The following is a 14,184-nucleotide window of genomic DNA, read 5'->3' as shown; positions in this document are numbered from 1 at the left end:
AGCCTTTTGATGAAATTATTCTCAATTGTGGGGCTGTGTCTGCGAAGGTCTTTAAACTTTCCTTACTCACTTCTGCAGTTACTGCCACTGCCTCTTCCCCAAATGTCTGCCCTGTTTCAGTCAGTATTTCACTCGCCTTACCCACATACTTACTGCCCCGTTGGTGTGGGGTTTCAACTTTCCTGTGAGCTCTAATCTTCATTATTGCTGCTTCACTGGGAAAGTTAGCTGCTCCCACTAACTCTCTGACCTGTACTTCATGCTCTATGTGGCCCCCAGACAGGGTGATATACCCTTACAGAGAACAGGCCAATACATGGTCATGAACAATACCAAAGGCATGCTGACTGTCTGTGTACATGTTAACTCCCTGACCCCTGGCTAATGTCAATGCTTCTATCAGGGATTGTGATGGTTCTGCCAATTCTGAAGAATTCTCCACAAAATTCCCACAGTAATTAAACAATCCTAAAGTTTGCCTTACCCCCTTCACGGTGTGGGGGTGAATAGTTTTGAAATCATGGTTTGTTGTTCTGCTGGGATTGTCCCCTCTCCATTCCTGATTTGATCTCTGATGTGATGTCCCAGGTACATTTCTCCCTACCTTCCCACTCTCTGTGGGTTAATTTTAAGCCCGGCCTGCCTGACCTGACCCTATATTCTGTTTAATATCTGGATATGTTCTTTCTCACCAACTGAGGTAATGAGGTGTTGATAAGATCAATGTGACTAACTCCATCAGCCATCTATCGGTGGGATATAATGAAATATTGTGGGATCCCTGAGGCAACTGGATCCAGATGTACTGTTTTCCTCAGCCAGTAAACGCCAGCTTATTCTGGGATTCCAGGTGCACAGGTATGGACCAGAACCCATTCACAATATCAAGGGCTGAGACTATATCTTTTTGCGATTTCAATCCATTAAATACAGTGGTATGGGTCGCTAATGTAGGATACTCTTTAGTGGCGGATTCACTGAGGGAGGTATACTCAATAATGAGGTGGGATGAGCCGTCCGGCTTCTGTGAGTTAGTCTGGGATAGTGTCGGTCTGACTATTCACTGCTTCTGTCAATCTGTTACTGTCACAATTACTGCCTCCTGGCCCCAGCTTTGATGGGATTCTCTTTGTGTGGGGAGTGAGAGGGCCCTTGATCTTTACAGGACCTACAACCCGCATTCCTGGTTGAGTTACCCACACTGCTGTTTGGGTCCTAGCTATAACTCCCCACATTCCCTGACTGTTCCAGTCTCCCTGCAAGGTAACTACTCTGGAGATGTCGCCTCTCCTTTGATTCCTGTCCCGGAATCAAAGTTTGTGTCTCTGCATCAATAGTTGGTCCTAACTGTTCGAAACTGACAACTCCCAGAGTGGTCCCTTCCTCAGTGTCCCACCCCCATATCTGAATATATTTTGCCATATCCGTGATCTGCGTCGGGAGAGGTTTATTTCATCCAGCTTCCTCGATTCCCTCTCCAACTGCTGTCATTTTAGTAATTGAGGGGTGAGGGGCAAATCCGTGGCGGTAACTGATATAGATGCGCCTGTATTAATATTACGTTCTGCTGGTTTCCATACACAGCATCAATAAATATTCATGTGTCTACGTGAACTCATGCACACACACAATGTGAACATTTATCTCCTTCTCTCTGCCTACGTTGCTTGGCTGTGCCCTTTCCTCCTTCCCTTGTAACTTTGTGGGTCTGGTTACCCTCCCTGTACTGCCGCTATTCCCCTGTGTTTCTGAGTTTGCCTCAGCTCCCATGGCCCAATTCAGAAAGTGGTTAGAATAATTCCCACTGAGTGTCCCATGTTTATAATTACTGTTAAATGGGGTCCCAGTTTAAAAACAACAAACTGATATCATCATCACAGATTGGGGTTTGGTAATCCCCCGTGGTCCTTACACACCTCAGGCTTCCTCTCTGTGTGATCCTCGATATTAACCTTGGGTCCCTGAGTCACCAAGGTTATTTTAGCCCATAAAGCCTGTCCCCTCCCCAGTGTTTTACTGTAATATCTGTAAATTCCTGGAGACACTGATCGGCTATGCACTGGGGGGAACCGGCTCACACCCCTATATTCTCATTTCAGGGACAGGTTCTCATGTATACTTCAGGATATCATGACCTGAGAGATTTTGGCCTAACACCATCATCGGTGAGACTGTACCTCAACGAATTCATCCATATTCTCCCAATAAGGCCCATTACTACCATTTCTCTATCAGGCTGGGTGTTAACACACCAACATTTGTCATTCAGCAGGTGAACTCTTCATGTTTGGTTTCTGTCAGTTCCCTTTGTTGCTCCCTACTGTCTGTCCAAGTTGACCTTTGATGCCCAGTGGTGCCATGGACCTGGCCTTCTGGGCATTACAGGGTGGTGGGTGATCGCACCCATTGCCGTCCCCCTGTCCATACATGGGCACTTCACCATCTAACCCGTTCCAGTCAGTGTCACCATCCTCACTGCCTTCTGAGGACAGCGGGGCACGAAGTACCTCCCCCCCACTGTAACTACCACCTGGCCCTTTGGCTTTCAGGCCTCACATCTGAGAGCCACCACCTTCACTTGTTCCTGTTTCCCATAATAATGTAACACATCCTGTCATTCCTGGAATAAAACAGAGCAAAATGTAAATTTGGTTTTAATTAAAATAAGAATCGTTTGACATTCACTCGACATATCTATAGAGGTGAGAATTGTACTGTGATTATTTAAGTGAATTTAATGTGATCATACAGTGAAAATAAACCTGCTAATCAACGACAATGAATGAACTGAATAATATGTGATTATTTGTACAAGTTCTTGCATTGAAAATTCAATTTTATTTAATGCTTGTCACCCATTACACCATGGGCATTGTTAGTAGGGAATAAAGTAATGGAAGAATATCAGAGAAAATAAATAGACTTTAATTTTAGCTTCACTGCAATAATGAACCAAAACAATATTTGGAAATATGGGTAAACTACATAACAAAGCTTCCAGTGTCATTATTGACATGAAAACTATTTTAGTTTGCAAGTTGTTTTGCACTAAGAATAATTGGAAATGAATTGTGATTATGAATTGACCATTTAAAATATATTTTAAAGAGAATAGTCAGATATATTTTTGAAGGAAATTAGGAAAGTAAATAAATATATATACATTGGTATTAATAGTTTTAAAATGTTTGGAAGTTGACTGGGATTATTTGATTGCGAGAGGCTGCATGATTATAAAGACGAATTCACCTTTTTCATTTTATTGTTGGTTTCACTAGAATCTGTTGTGGTCTAAGCTCTTGTTGTGTGCAATGGACTGTCATTAATAGCTTAATTAACCTGCGAGTCCCTGATCAGGTTTCGTTTGTCTGTAATTCAGTCTGTAAGTGTCGGGCACACCTGCTTTTCTGAGGCAAAACAGAGATTCCTTTCAAAGGAAGTAAGTGACAGTTCTCACTGAGAATGGTGTCTACCACACACCATCAGCAGGAAAGGGTTTTTCTCACGAATTCCAATCTCTATCTATAAATCTGATGGTGTCTGTGTTTGTCAGTTGGTGGAGGATTCAGACTCTTTGTTCTGAGCTGTTTTTATACAAGCAGTTGGTTCATTCTGCCTTTGCCAAGAATGTTGTTTACTTTCCCCTTTTACGGTGATTCTGAAGGTTAGAATATTCTGAGAGTCAGTAATGTTCAATAACTGAACATTGAAATGTTTAGACACTAACAGAGCAGTGGCCTTGTTTTGAGCTCGTTATTCACTTTCCATTTCCTGGTTGTGTTGAATGTTACAGAAACAGGCTCTGAGCAATGTTTCCATTCACTTGTGTTGGAGTCACTGACAGCCACGTGGTCAGTCAGTTTCAGGCTGATGGATCAGTTTCTCTGTCCTATTAGATGGTGGTCACTTGCTCATTTTCCGATGGCTCACCTGAGTGTCAGTCCATCAGCTGCTGAAACCCTGCATCCAGCATTTGTTCCTTCTGAACATGACTAATCCAATACAGTCCCAGCTTGTCTCCCACATTCACCTCCACATACTCATGATCACCTCAGATTCTACTGTCTGTGTCCTTGCAGCAATTGTGTAAGACACCTATTTCAGTTTTAACCTGACCTATATTATGTTCAGAAAGATCATTTCAAAATGTGGTTCACTGCTTCTTCAGGACCTTCCTGAAGAAGGGCTTATGCCCGAAACGTCGATTCACCTTCTCCTTTGATGCTGCCTGACCTGTGCTTTTCCAGCAACACATTTTCAGTTGTAATTGTAGTAACCAGTTAATTACAAGTTACTGACAAAATATTTTAAGAGAAGCTGCTATTGGTGGTGGAAATGCTGCTGGTTGGTATAAAAGAGGGCTTGGGTGAATACTGTACTCGGTTTTGATGAGAAAGTTGAGCAATGTAAGATTCTTTTATCTTTGTTAATAAGAAGAGGCAGAGATTGTAGCTAGGATATCCACAATCATCAACCCTCACCATCACTGATGCTCAGTAGCAGCAGTGCCAATCAAGCAGGCTGCTTTATTCCGGATGGTATCAAGTTTCTTGAGTGTTGTTAGGGCTGCACTCATCCAGGCAAGTGGGGAGTTTTCCATCACACTCCTGACTTGTGCCTGGTAGCGTTTGGACAGGATTTCAGAAGCCAGGAGTTGAATTACTCTTGTAGCCGCTGTGTTTATGTGGTGAGACCAATTCAGTTCCTGATCAATGATTATCCACAGGATAATGTTGATAGTGGGTGTTCAGTCATGGTAACACCATCGAATGTCAAGGGATGGTGGTTAGGTTATGTCTTATATGTGATAGCCTGCATTTGTGTGGCATGTATGTCACTTGCCACCTGTAAGCCCAAGCCTGGATATTGTCCAGATCTTGTTGTACTTGGACTTGGACTGCTTCAGTACCTGAGAAGTAAATTATTTATTAACATTAAGTAGTCACGAGATTATGCAAATTCCTTTTTCTATCAAATATCATGGACTGTATCTTGTGGTCACTCTCCTATTCACTTTCATTATCTTTTTATTTTCTTCTTAATTCAGACACAAATGTTTGAACATCGATCAGTATAAAATTACATAAATTAAAATCACATCACATGTTTCTACAAGTAAACTAATTGAATGAAATACATTACTTCTGTATTGTCTGCATTTTGACAAAAAAGAATTCTCTTCAATAACTATTGAATGGCTCATTTATTGTCCTCAATCCATCAATCGAGGTATAACATTTCAGTCTTCAGTTTACATATCTTAGTGTATGTCTCATCAACATCAGAGCAAAGTGTATTTAAAATATTGAGTCAATTTATTTGTTCAGAATACAACATTTATTAGGAATTCACTATCCTTATAATAATTGCAGAATAATTTGTTTGCCTTTCTAATGTGTATCGTCAGATCCATATAATAGTTTAATCCATATTTTAATTTAATCCATTGAAACAATGCTATTGTTTTCAGGTCAACTATCCCACAATGGAACCAATCATTTTGCTTGCAACACGCTTTGTAAACTGACTTTTGCTCATTTGAATAATCACAGTAATCTCAGCCTTATGAATTCAGAAAACTGTAACGACTTTTCACTGCAATAATTCCTGTTCATGTCTGCATATTGCACAGTCATGTAGCAAAATTAAATTTCTCCTTCTTACAAGTGTACTGATAGATTTTCGAAAATCTAAGTGTTGCTAATATCTAATTAATGTTCAGTTCAGTAGGGGGTCTAAATGTGTAATAATGGCTCAGTACATGAAGTAATGTGAAGATATTGCAATGTACAAACTCACAATGATTGTGAATATCAATTTTTGTTTTAACCATGGAAACACAGTTGAATTGATTAAATTATATTTCACTTCAATGCTCACATTCATTGTATTTCTAATCACAATAAGAGCGTACTATTTCATGTGACAAAATCATTTAAAATTCGTGTCACTTTTTAATGGATACAAAATAGAATTAACACCCGTTTGTTCTTTCCTTTACCAATCACAGTGAAGTTTGAATTGTAGAATGCTAGATTGATACAGCACGGAAACAGGCCATTCAGCCTAACTTGGCATTCCGGCCAGGTTTCCTAAACTAAACTGGTCCCATTTCCCTGTGTTTGTCCCATACCCCTTTGGACGTTTTCTATCCAATAAACTGTCCAAAAGTCTTTTCGATGTTGTATTTGTACCAGCCACTGCCCTTCCTCTCACAGCTCATCCCAATATGTGAAACACACTGTGTGGAAAAGTTGCCTCTCAGACCCCTTTTAAATCTTTCCCCCTCACCTTAAATATTATTTACACCGTAGAATCTTTAAGACTGCAAAGTTATTAATAGTTGAGAGGTATTTAGAAGCAGCATAATACTTTATTCATACTTTATACTTACTTTATTCATACATTATCAATGTTCAAACATTTGTGTCTGAATTAAGAAGAAAATAAAAGATAATGAAAGTGAATATGAGAGTGACCACAAGATACAGTCCATGACATTTGATCGAAAAAGGAATTTGCATAATCTCGTGACTATTTAGTGTTAATAAATAATTTACTTCTCAGGTACTGAAGCAGTCCAAGACCAATTCATACTTTAATCAGTGATGTGAAGCAAATAAATTCAAGATGTTGTGATCATTATAATGAACAACAGTTACAAGTTGAGACAATGTTGGTTGAAAAGCAATTCAATAGACACTTAGATATTTTTTAATCAACTCTGAGGTGTTTTAACACATCTCTGTTGAAGGTGGGAATTGAACCCATGCCCTCTGCTCCACTAGTACACACATTACCGGAGCCCTCCATAATATTCCCCTGCAGGAAGGGCAGGACTATAATCAGATACTTACTGTGTTTATTCACAGGGAAAACTGCTCAGATATTTATTGTTATAATTGGACTAGGATTGTATTAGACAGTTCCAGTGTGTAATGGACCGATAAAAAGGATTAGTAAATTCTAATAATGATAGAACGAAGCAACAATTGTCTTAAATAAATATAAATCTCTTGATAATCGAGTAAGTCAATTTGTTTGAAGCAGTTATTCATCTGCATAAATTAAAATTAACCTGCATTTTAATGCACATGAATTGGAAATAAAGCATTAGTCATTCAATGTGACTACTCAGCGAAAAACAACTTCCCGCATTTTCAAAAAAAAGTGTGATTTCTAAGAATTCAAGATTTACTGTAAAAGCATAGAACAAACATTTGTTAATTCTGGTTTATTTACACAAGGAACACCTGAGATTTAAATAATGCTTAACATAAAAAATACTTAGCTCTTATTGTAATAATCAGAAATGTAGCAATGTTAGAATTGAAGTGAAATACAATCAATACAAGAATGTAAACAAAACTGTGGATGCTGGAAATCACAAACAAACTCAGTAATTGCTGGAAAATAACTCAGCAGGTTGACCAATTCATTATTTTGTTCCAATTTATGTGTAGATCAAAAAGATTGTAATTTTCATTTCAGAAAATGTGGAACTTATGAGCATATAGAATAATTATATTCATTTTTATTTATAATGCACAGTAATCACACAATTCTGTCAAGTTGTCGTTCCACAAGTGATCATAAAAATCATGTTAAATTAAGACATTTGTTAACTCCCATCATTATTGTAAATTACTACTTAATTTTCAGAAGATTGCACACAGTATCCAACCATTTCCTTCCAATCCAATTATCACAATAAACATCTGATTAGTTTTCAGCCCTGCCCAGCCTGGTTGGGAATGTTATGAAGGAATCGTGTGCAACTCTGGTCGTGTCTCTGTTACCAGACCAATTTCAATTCCCACCTTGCACAGAGCTGTGCCAGAGCAGCTCTGAATGTTGAGAAGAAAATATCTAAGAATCGAATGAATTGCCTTTCAATTCAACATGAGATATGTTTTCATTTGTTGTTCATTCCAATAATCACAGTATCTGCTATATATATTCTTCAGTCCGCTAATAACAGAATGTATCTCATTCCACTCAATCAATATTCTTTGCAAAATATTTGATAATGTTGCATTCACAAAGATGAAATATGCAAAGTAAAGATATTCCTTGATTTTCTTTTGTTCTGAAGAACTGAGTTCAGACTGCACATAGAAATTGATGCTTCAAAGGTATAAATATGAGAAAAAATTAAGTTATTCTTCAGTTAAATAAACAAATGCCACTTCCTACTATATATCAATTTTTAGATATTGATCTGTTTATGAGTTGTCTGAAATTTGTTTTTAGTTTTCCATTCATCTATTTATGTTGAATGTAAGATTGAAATGTTGTGAAAATATCCGAGTGCATTCATTTGAAAATTGAATTTGCATATTTCTCTCTAATCCAGTTTATTGAATGATGACTTAACCGTGTTTTGTTCAGCAAACCTCGTGAATACATAAAAAATGTCTAATCTTAAATAAGATCTTTCACACCCAGTTATAAGTCTGTTCCTAATTCATGTAAATATCTAAATTTATTGAAATCAATGTTCACACAAAACAGTGCACACAAAGCGACACAATGATATTCATCATCAGCTGATTACTATTCAGTGGAATAACCTGAGTAAGTATCTTATTGTTCCTGGGACAAATGAGGACAGTAAACATTTATTTACTATTCTATGCAGTTAATGCAATTGATGTGTTATATTTCAGTTCAGTCGTTAATGTTGATTTATATTGTTTAAACCAATAATTCTACTTTATCACAGATATTGACTATACTTCAATAATGTTGGGAAGGAAATCTTTGTCAATCTAACAATCTCCTTTTTTGTTGTGTGTGTACAAGAGACAATTCAAATTATATCCATTTTTAATTACAAATTGAACAAATACTGCATTTTAAATTTGTGAACTTCCCACATTTTTGCAAAAGGGTTAGCCTTCATTGTATATGTCACATTTTAAAACCTGCTATTTCAAATCATGTGTGCTACAAAATGATTATTGTTTTCATTTCATTGTAAGAAAAGAACTGCTTTGACCATGTTGAATTTTTTGTCATTTCTATTCCAACATTATTCATCATTGTACAAAAATGACAATATTATTAAAATCGCATATATGCCACATATCATTGACTACATTGTTCAGTTCCAAGCTCACTTTCATGACTTACTAATTCTCTTCCTAATCCTGACACAAGTCTTTAAACATTGATCATAATATTGATCATATAATTTGATGTAACATATCTCTACAAGGAATCCAGTGTATGGAAATTCACAATTCTTGTATTACGTACATTTTTTACTTAAAAAAAGATCTTTGCTCAATAATCACTGGATGGCTCATTTTTCTTCAATCCATAAAAGCTAGGTACAATGTTTTATTCCTCGGTTTACTGATCTTAATAAATATCCAATCAACATCACAGCAAAGTGCTTTTGAAATATTGATTCATTTTAATTCTTCAAAAGACAGCATTCATTATCAAATCATTGCCATTACAATAATGGCGCAATTATTTATAAAAAAAGGTCTTTTGAACAAGTATAGTGAGATTCACATTTAGATTTAATTCATTATGTCTTAGTGCTAATAGTACAGTATGAAAATACCTTTATTTTTCAGGTTAGCTACCCCACAAAGGAACCAATGACTTCCCATCCAACTTCATTGCAAATATCTGATGTTTGCTCATTTGAATGATCACGATAATCTCAGCCTTAAAATTCAGGAAAATGTAATTACTTTTCACTGAATTAATTCCAGTTCATATCCAGACATTGCTCAATCACTTGCAAAAAGAGATTTTTCATTATTCATTAATGCATTGACAGACTTTCATAATTCAATTGTTGCTGATTTATAATAAAAATAATACTTATTCAATCTAGTAGGTTGCGCAAATGTGGATTTACGGCACAGTACATAAACCACTGTAAAGATATTGCAGTGCACAATCTCTCAATCATTGTAAGTATCAATTTTAATTTTACCTGTTGAAACATGGTTGAATTAATTTAATTACATTTACCTTCAATGCTCACATTTATCGTGTTTGTAATCATAATACGACTTACAGATGTTTCATGCAACAAAATCAAATGAAAAAGAATTAGCATCTCTTTATTCTTTCATTCAACAATGGCAATGAATTTAGATTTTTTTAAATTTTGAACATTTTTGGAAAGAAGGGCTATTGTCTTCAGTTGAATTCTTGCATTGACTCACTAATTCTCAGTGTCCGCTACTTATTCTCTTTGGGTTGCTATGAAAAGGAATTAACTAGTTCTTCTGATTGAAAATTCCTGGAAAATATTTGAGAATGTTGTGGTTTTAAAGATGACAAGGCTAAGTGATCGTAAGTCATCAGTTATTTTGTTAGAAAGAGCTTGATTCAAACATTTCGAACACACACACACACACACACACATTGTTATTCTGCTGTGTAACAAGGGGGAAAACAAGTCGCTTTCTTCAGCGTTAAGGAAATATATGCCACTTCCAAGTGTTCATTAGTCAGCTAATTACCTACATTTGTTATTAAAAATTGCAATTTGTCTAAATATTGTTATGACCTTTGATCAAATTAAATTTTTAATTACTGTTTATACATGAATTGCCGAGATTTTGTTTTTTTTTTGTTTTCCATACACCTATTCGTATTGAAAGTAAGATTGACATGCTTTGACAATATCGGAGAGTGTTCATTTGAAACTTATTTTTTCGTATCTTTCACTGATTTTACTTATTGCCTCAGATTACATGGTACCTCAGTGGTTAGCAATGCTGCCTCACAGCGCCAGGGACATTGGTTTGATTCCCTCCTCGGATGACTGTGGGGACTTTGCACGTTCTCCCCAAGTCCATGTGACTTTGCTGTGGTGTCCTCCCACAATCCAAGAATATGCAGGTTAGGGAACCTGGCCATGCTAAACCGCACGTTGTGTTCAGGGATATGTGAATTAGACAGAAATAAATGTGAAGAAATATGATCGAGAAAAGTGTTTGGGTGGGTTACTCTTTAGAGGGTCATTTTTTTCAAACAAATGGCCTATTAATACTCTGAGGTAACAGGGGTGCTTTCATAGCGTCGCTACTATTAAGGTGCACCCCTAGATCTAAGTCATGTTGGAATTGAAACAGAGGAATTGACAGAGAGGTTATAGAATGACATCGCATCCATTTGGTTTTCTTTAAATCACAGACGAGCAGGGAAATGTAAAAAGGGGAGGGCGAGTGGGGAAGTGAGGCAGTTGCAGCTCTGGTGAAAGTCCAAAGGTTCCTCGGAGAGTGTAATTTCTTACATTGCTGTTGCTGATTGAATGATCCACTAACGTGCGAACTGCACCAAAACATGATTCAGGACCACTGGTGCCAACTCTCGCGCGTTGAATAACGACAGACAGCTTCCAAATGAGGCCTTTCAGAGACGACTTTGGGGTACGTTTGACAGACAGACAAGTTCAGGAATTCGTGGTGCACTGTGACACCAGCGCATCAGCTTCTTCCCTGCCTTTGAACCGGGCCGCCTGCGCAAGGAATGCAAATGCGGTACTGCTTTTCGTGGAAGGATCAGAACGCGGCAACTACACTCTCAAACAGAATGGCATATGATCAGAACCAGGTTGGAGAAAAACTTTATAATGCTTTGCACAGTAATTAAATGGAGTTGCCTTACATTTCACTCTGAGAGCAGATTCGTTCAAGCAAATTCGAAGGCAGGTTTGCAGATGGGAAAGCAAGCAAGGAAGCTCCGTTCTTGTGCATGTGAAACGCTGCACTTGAAGAACAAAGCGCTTTCTGCCCAGTTTCGAACTGGGGACCGTTCGCGTGTTAGGCGAACGTGATGACCACTACTCTACAAAAACCCGCCGAGGCCACCGTACTGCGGCTCAGTGGCATCCAGCACTGAAAGTTGAAGCCATTCTCCTTTTCTCCTTTCTCTTTCCAATAGCTCGTTGTTGTCCAGCGTAATTAACATCTTGAAAACGTAAAAAAAAAAACACGTGAAATTGATGACAAAACATAGACAGGGATGTCGTCAATGTTTGGACCGGAGGGCGAACTGGAATAAGGTGGGACTACTTTCCCCGCAGCGTAACGGCTGCGACATGATCTTATGGAAGGGCTGTAAACTGAGTATTTATGTGTTTTACCCAAGTTGGGGTGAGTTGAAAACTCGAGAGCATAGGTTTAAGGTGAGTGGGCTGAAATTGACAAAAGACCTGAGGCACATTTCCCAGACAGAAGGTTGTGCGTGTATGGAATGAGCTACCAGAGGAAGTGGAGGAGGCTATTACACTCAGAAAATTGCAATGGCAATCGGATGAGTTTCTGGATAGGATGGGTTTAGCTGGATTGGGGCCAAATGCTGGGGAACCGGTCTTGTTTAATTTTGGCTATGTGGTGAGCATGGACGAGATACACCGAAGTATCTGTTTCCACGCGGTGTACCCCAATACCGTCGTGTTGCTTACGCCGGCTTTATAGGATTACTTTTTAGCAGAGCTTGCCGTCGCAGTCTGTGGCACAATCGTTTAATCTGTTCGACTGCTCACGGGAAAGGTAGTATTGTGAAACACTGCAGAAACGAACGACTTCCTTATTTAGCTCCGACTGACCATACTCCGCGAAATTTTCCCAGACCCTCAGTTGAGGATTTTTGCTGCTGGAAGTTACCTCAGAAACCCTGTTAACTCGTAATGTTCTGAGCGAATCGCAAAACAGTAAGCATTTAACACGGAACACAAACAAAACTGGCATGCCGAATGCATTTTCACACACAGAGATGCACGAATGCTAAATGTGAGACAGTCCGAGGGCATGAGTCATAAAGTAATCTCACAACTAACAACAGGACAATTCCAAACTACTCTTTCAAATATACTGCAGCCTTAGTGCACCATCATTTCCGAGACAATGCTGAAAAGAGAGAAAGAAAGAACGTAATAAAAACGGGCCATAAACTGTGAATTTCACCAATCACAGTCTCGATTAGGTTACCTTTCCTTTCCGATGTCTCCAGGACGGAAATAATGGAAATGGGAGAAATTCAATAACATATGATTTCGAAATTCATTGGATCGATTTTCCCATTTGCCAGAAAAGCAAATAACGACGAGTCGAGTCACCACGTCGCGAGTTCACAGGGTTCCTGAGGTAACTTCCAGCAGCAAAAATCCTCAACTGAGGGTCTGGGAAAATTTCACGGAGTATGGTCAGTCGGAGCAAAAGTACGAAAGTCGTTCGTTTCTGCTGTGTTTCATCACAACAGCGATGAAATAACAGTCTCCATTCGGTTCCAGTAAACGCACAAATTGCCTGGAACAGCAGAGTTGTTTGCGATTTTCCGCGTAGCACGAGGCCACACCACAGTTAATTCCCCGGGAAGCAAACCCATTTCACTTCTGTTTTCAACATCAATACAGTGGGGACCGAAGCAGTAGTTTATCAAGCTGCAGCATTGTTGTTAAACAGCAGAAATGGCAGTGGCGGGATTCGAACCCGCGCCCCTTTCAAGACTGGAACCTGGATCCAGCGCCTTAGACCGCTCGGCCACACTACCAGCCGGCCGCACTGCCCGTTTTCTTGCAGTTCCAATTGTGCCCCTGCATAACAACAGATGCAAAGTCACATGAAAAGGGTTCCATGATCCCTCTCCGACTCGCACAGCTGCTGGGATGTGCCCGGCTAAAATGTCAATGTCGCAGCAGATAATGATAGCCCATCAATCCAGACAAAAATCACTGGTAAGCTGAGTCTGTCTTCTCAGAATTTTTTCAGGACAAATGCATCTGTGAGTGCGTGACAATATATGTTCGCTTATGATTTGGTCAAATAACCATGAGCTGCTTGACATTACTGCAATTTCGATTCTTGCTTTGCTAAATGATTACACCCATTGCTCGAAACAGGACGACTTTCACATTTACACGGATCACGAAACACACCGGACTACAGGGAAAATGCACAAAGCTGAGCAGGCCGTGTTCCACATCATACCGTGCAGCATTTATTCAGTCACTGTGTCTGTTTTGCAGAAGAAGGGTCCCAAAGAAAGTCCTCTACCCTAAAACCGGAGGTCGCATTACATTCCGAGAACGACAGATCACATTGTGAGGATGCTCTGACCTCGGAGCCAGTTCGAGATGACACTTTCCGTGCCTTTTACCTTAACCGTGCAATTTGCTGCAGAGATGTTCACTCCTGGACATGAGCC

At 38.9% G+C, this 14,184-nt stretch overlaps 1 non-coding gene across 1 annotated transcript; it reads right to left on the bottom strand.

Moving 5' to 3' along the window:
* Positions 1–13,448: 13,448 nt before the first annotated feature.
* Positions 13,449–13,530, bottom strand: trnal-cag (transfer RNA leucine (anticodon CAG)). Its single transcript has one exon. It is a non-coding gene; the product is annotated as a tRNA-Leu (tRNA).
* Between the last annotated feature and the right edge of the window lie 654 nt (positions 13,531–14,184).

This window comes from Chiloscyllium punctatum, chromosome 24, assembly GCF_047496795.1.
Source record: "Chiloscyllium punctatum isolate Juve2018m chromosome 24, sChiPun1.3, whole genome shotgun sequence".
Taxonomy (NCBI): Eukaryota; Metazoa; Chordata; class Chondrichthyes; order Orectolobiformes; family Hemiscylliidae; genus Chiloscyllium; species Chiloscyllium punctatum.
Note: the sequence above shows the minus strand (reverse complement) of the source record. Positions and strands in the feature narration are given on the sequence as shown.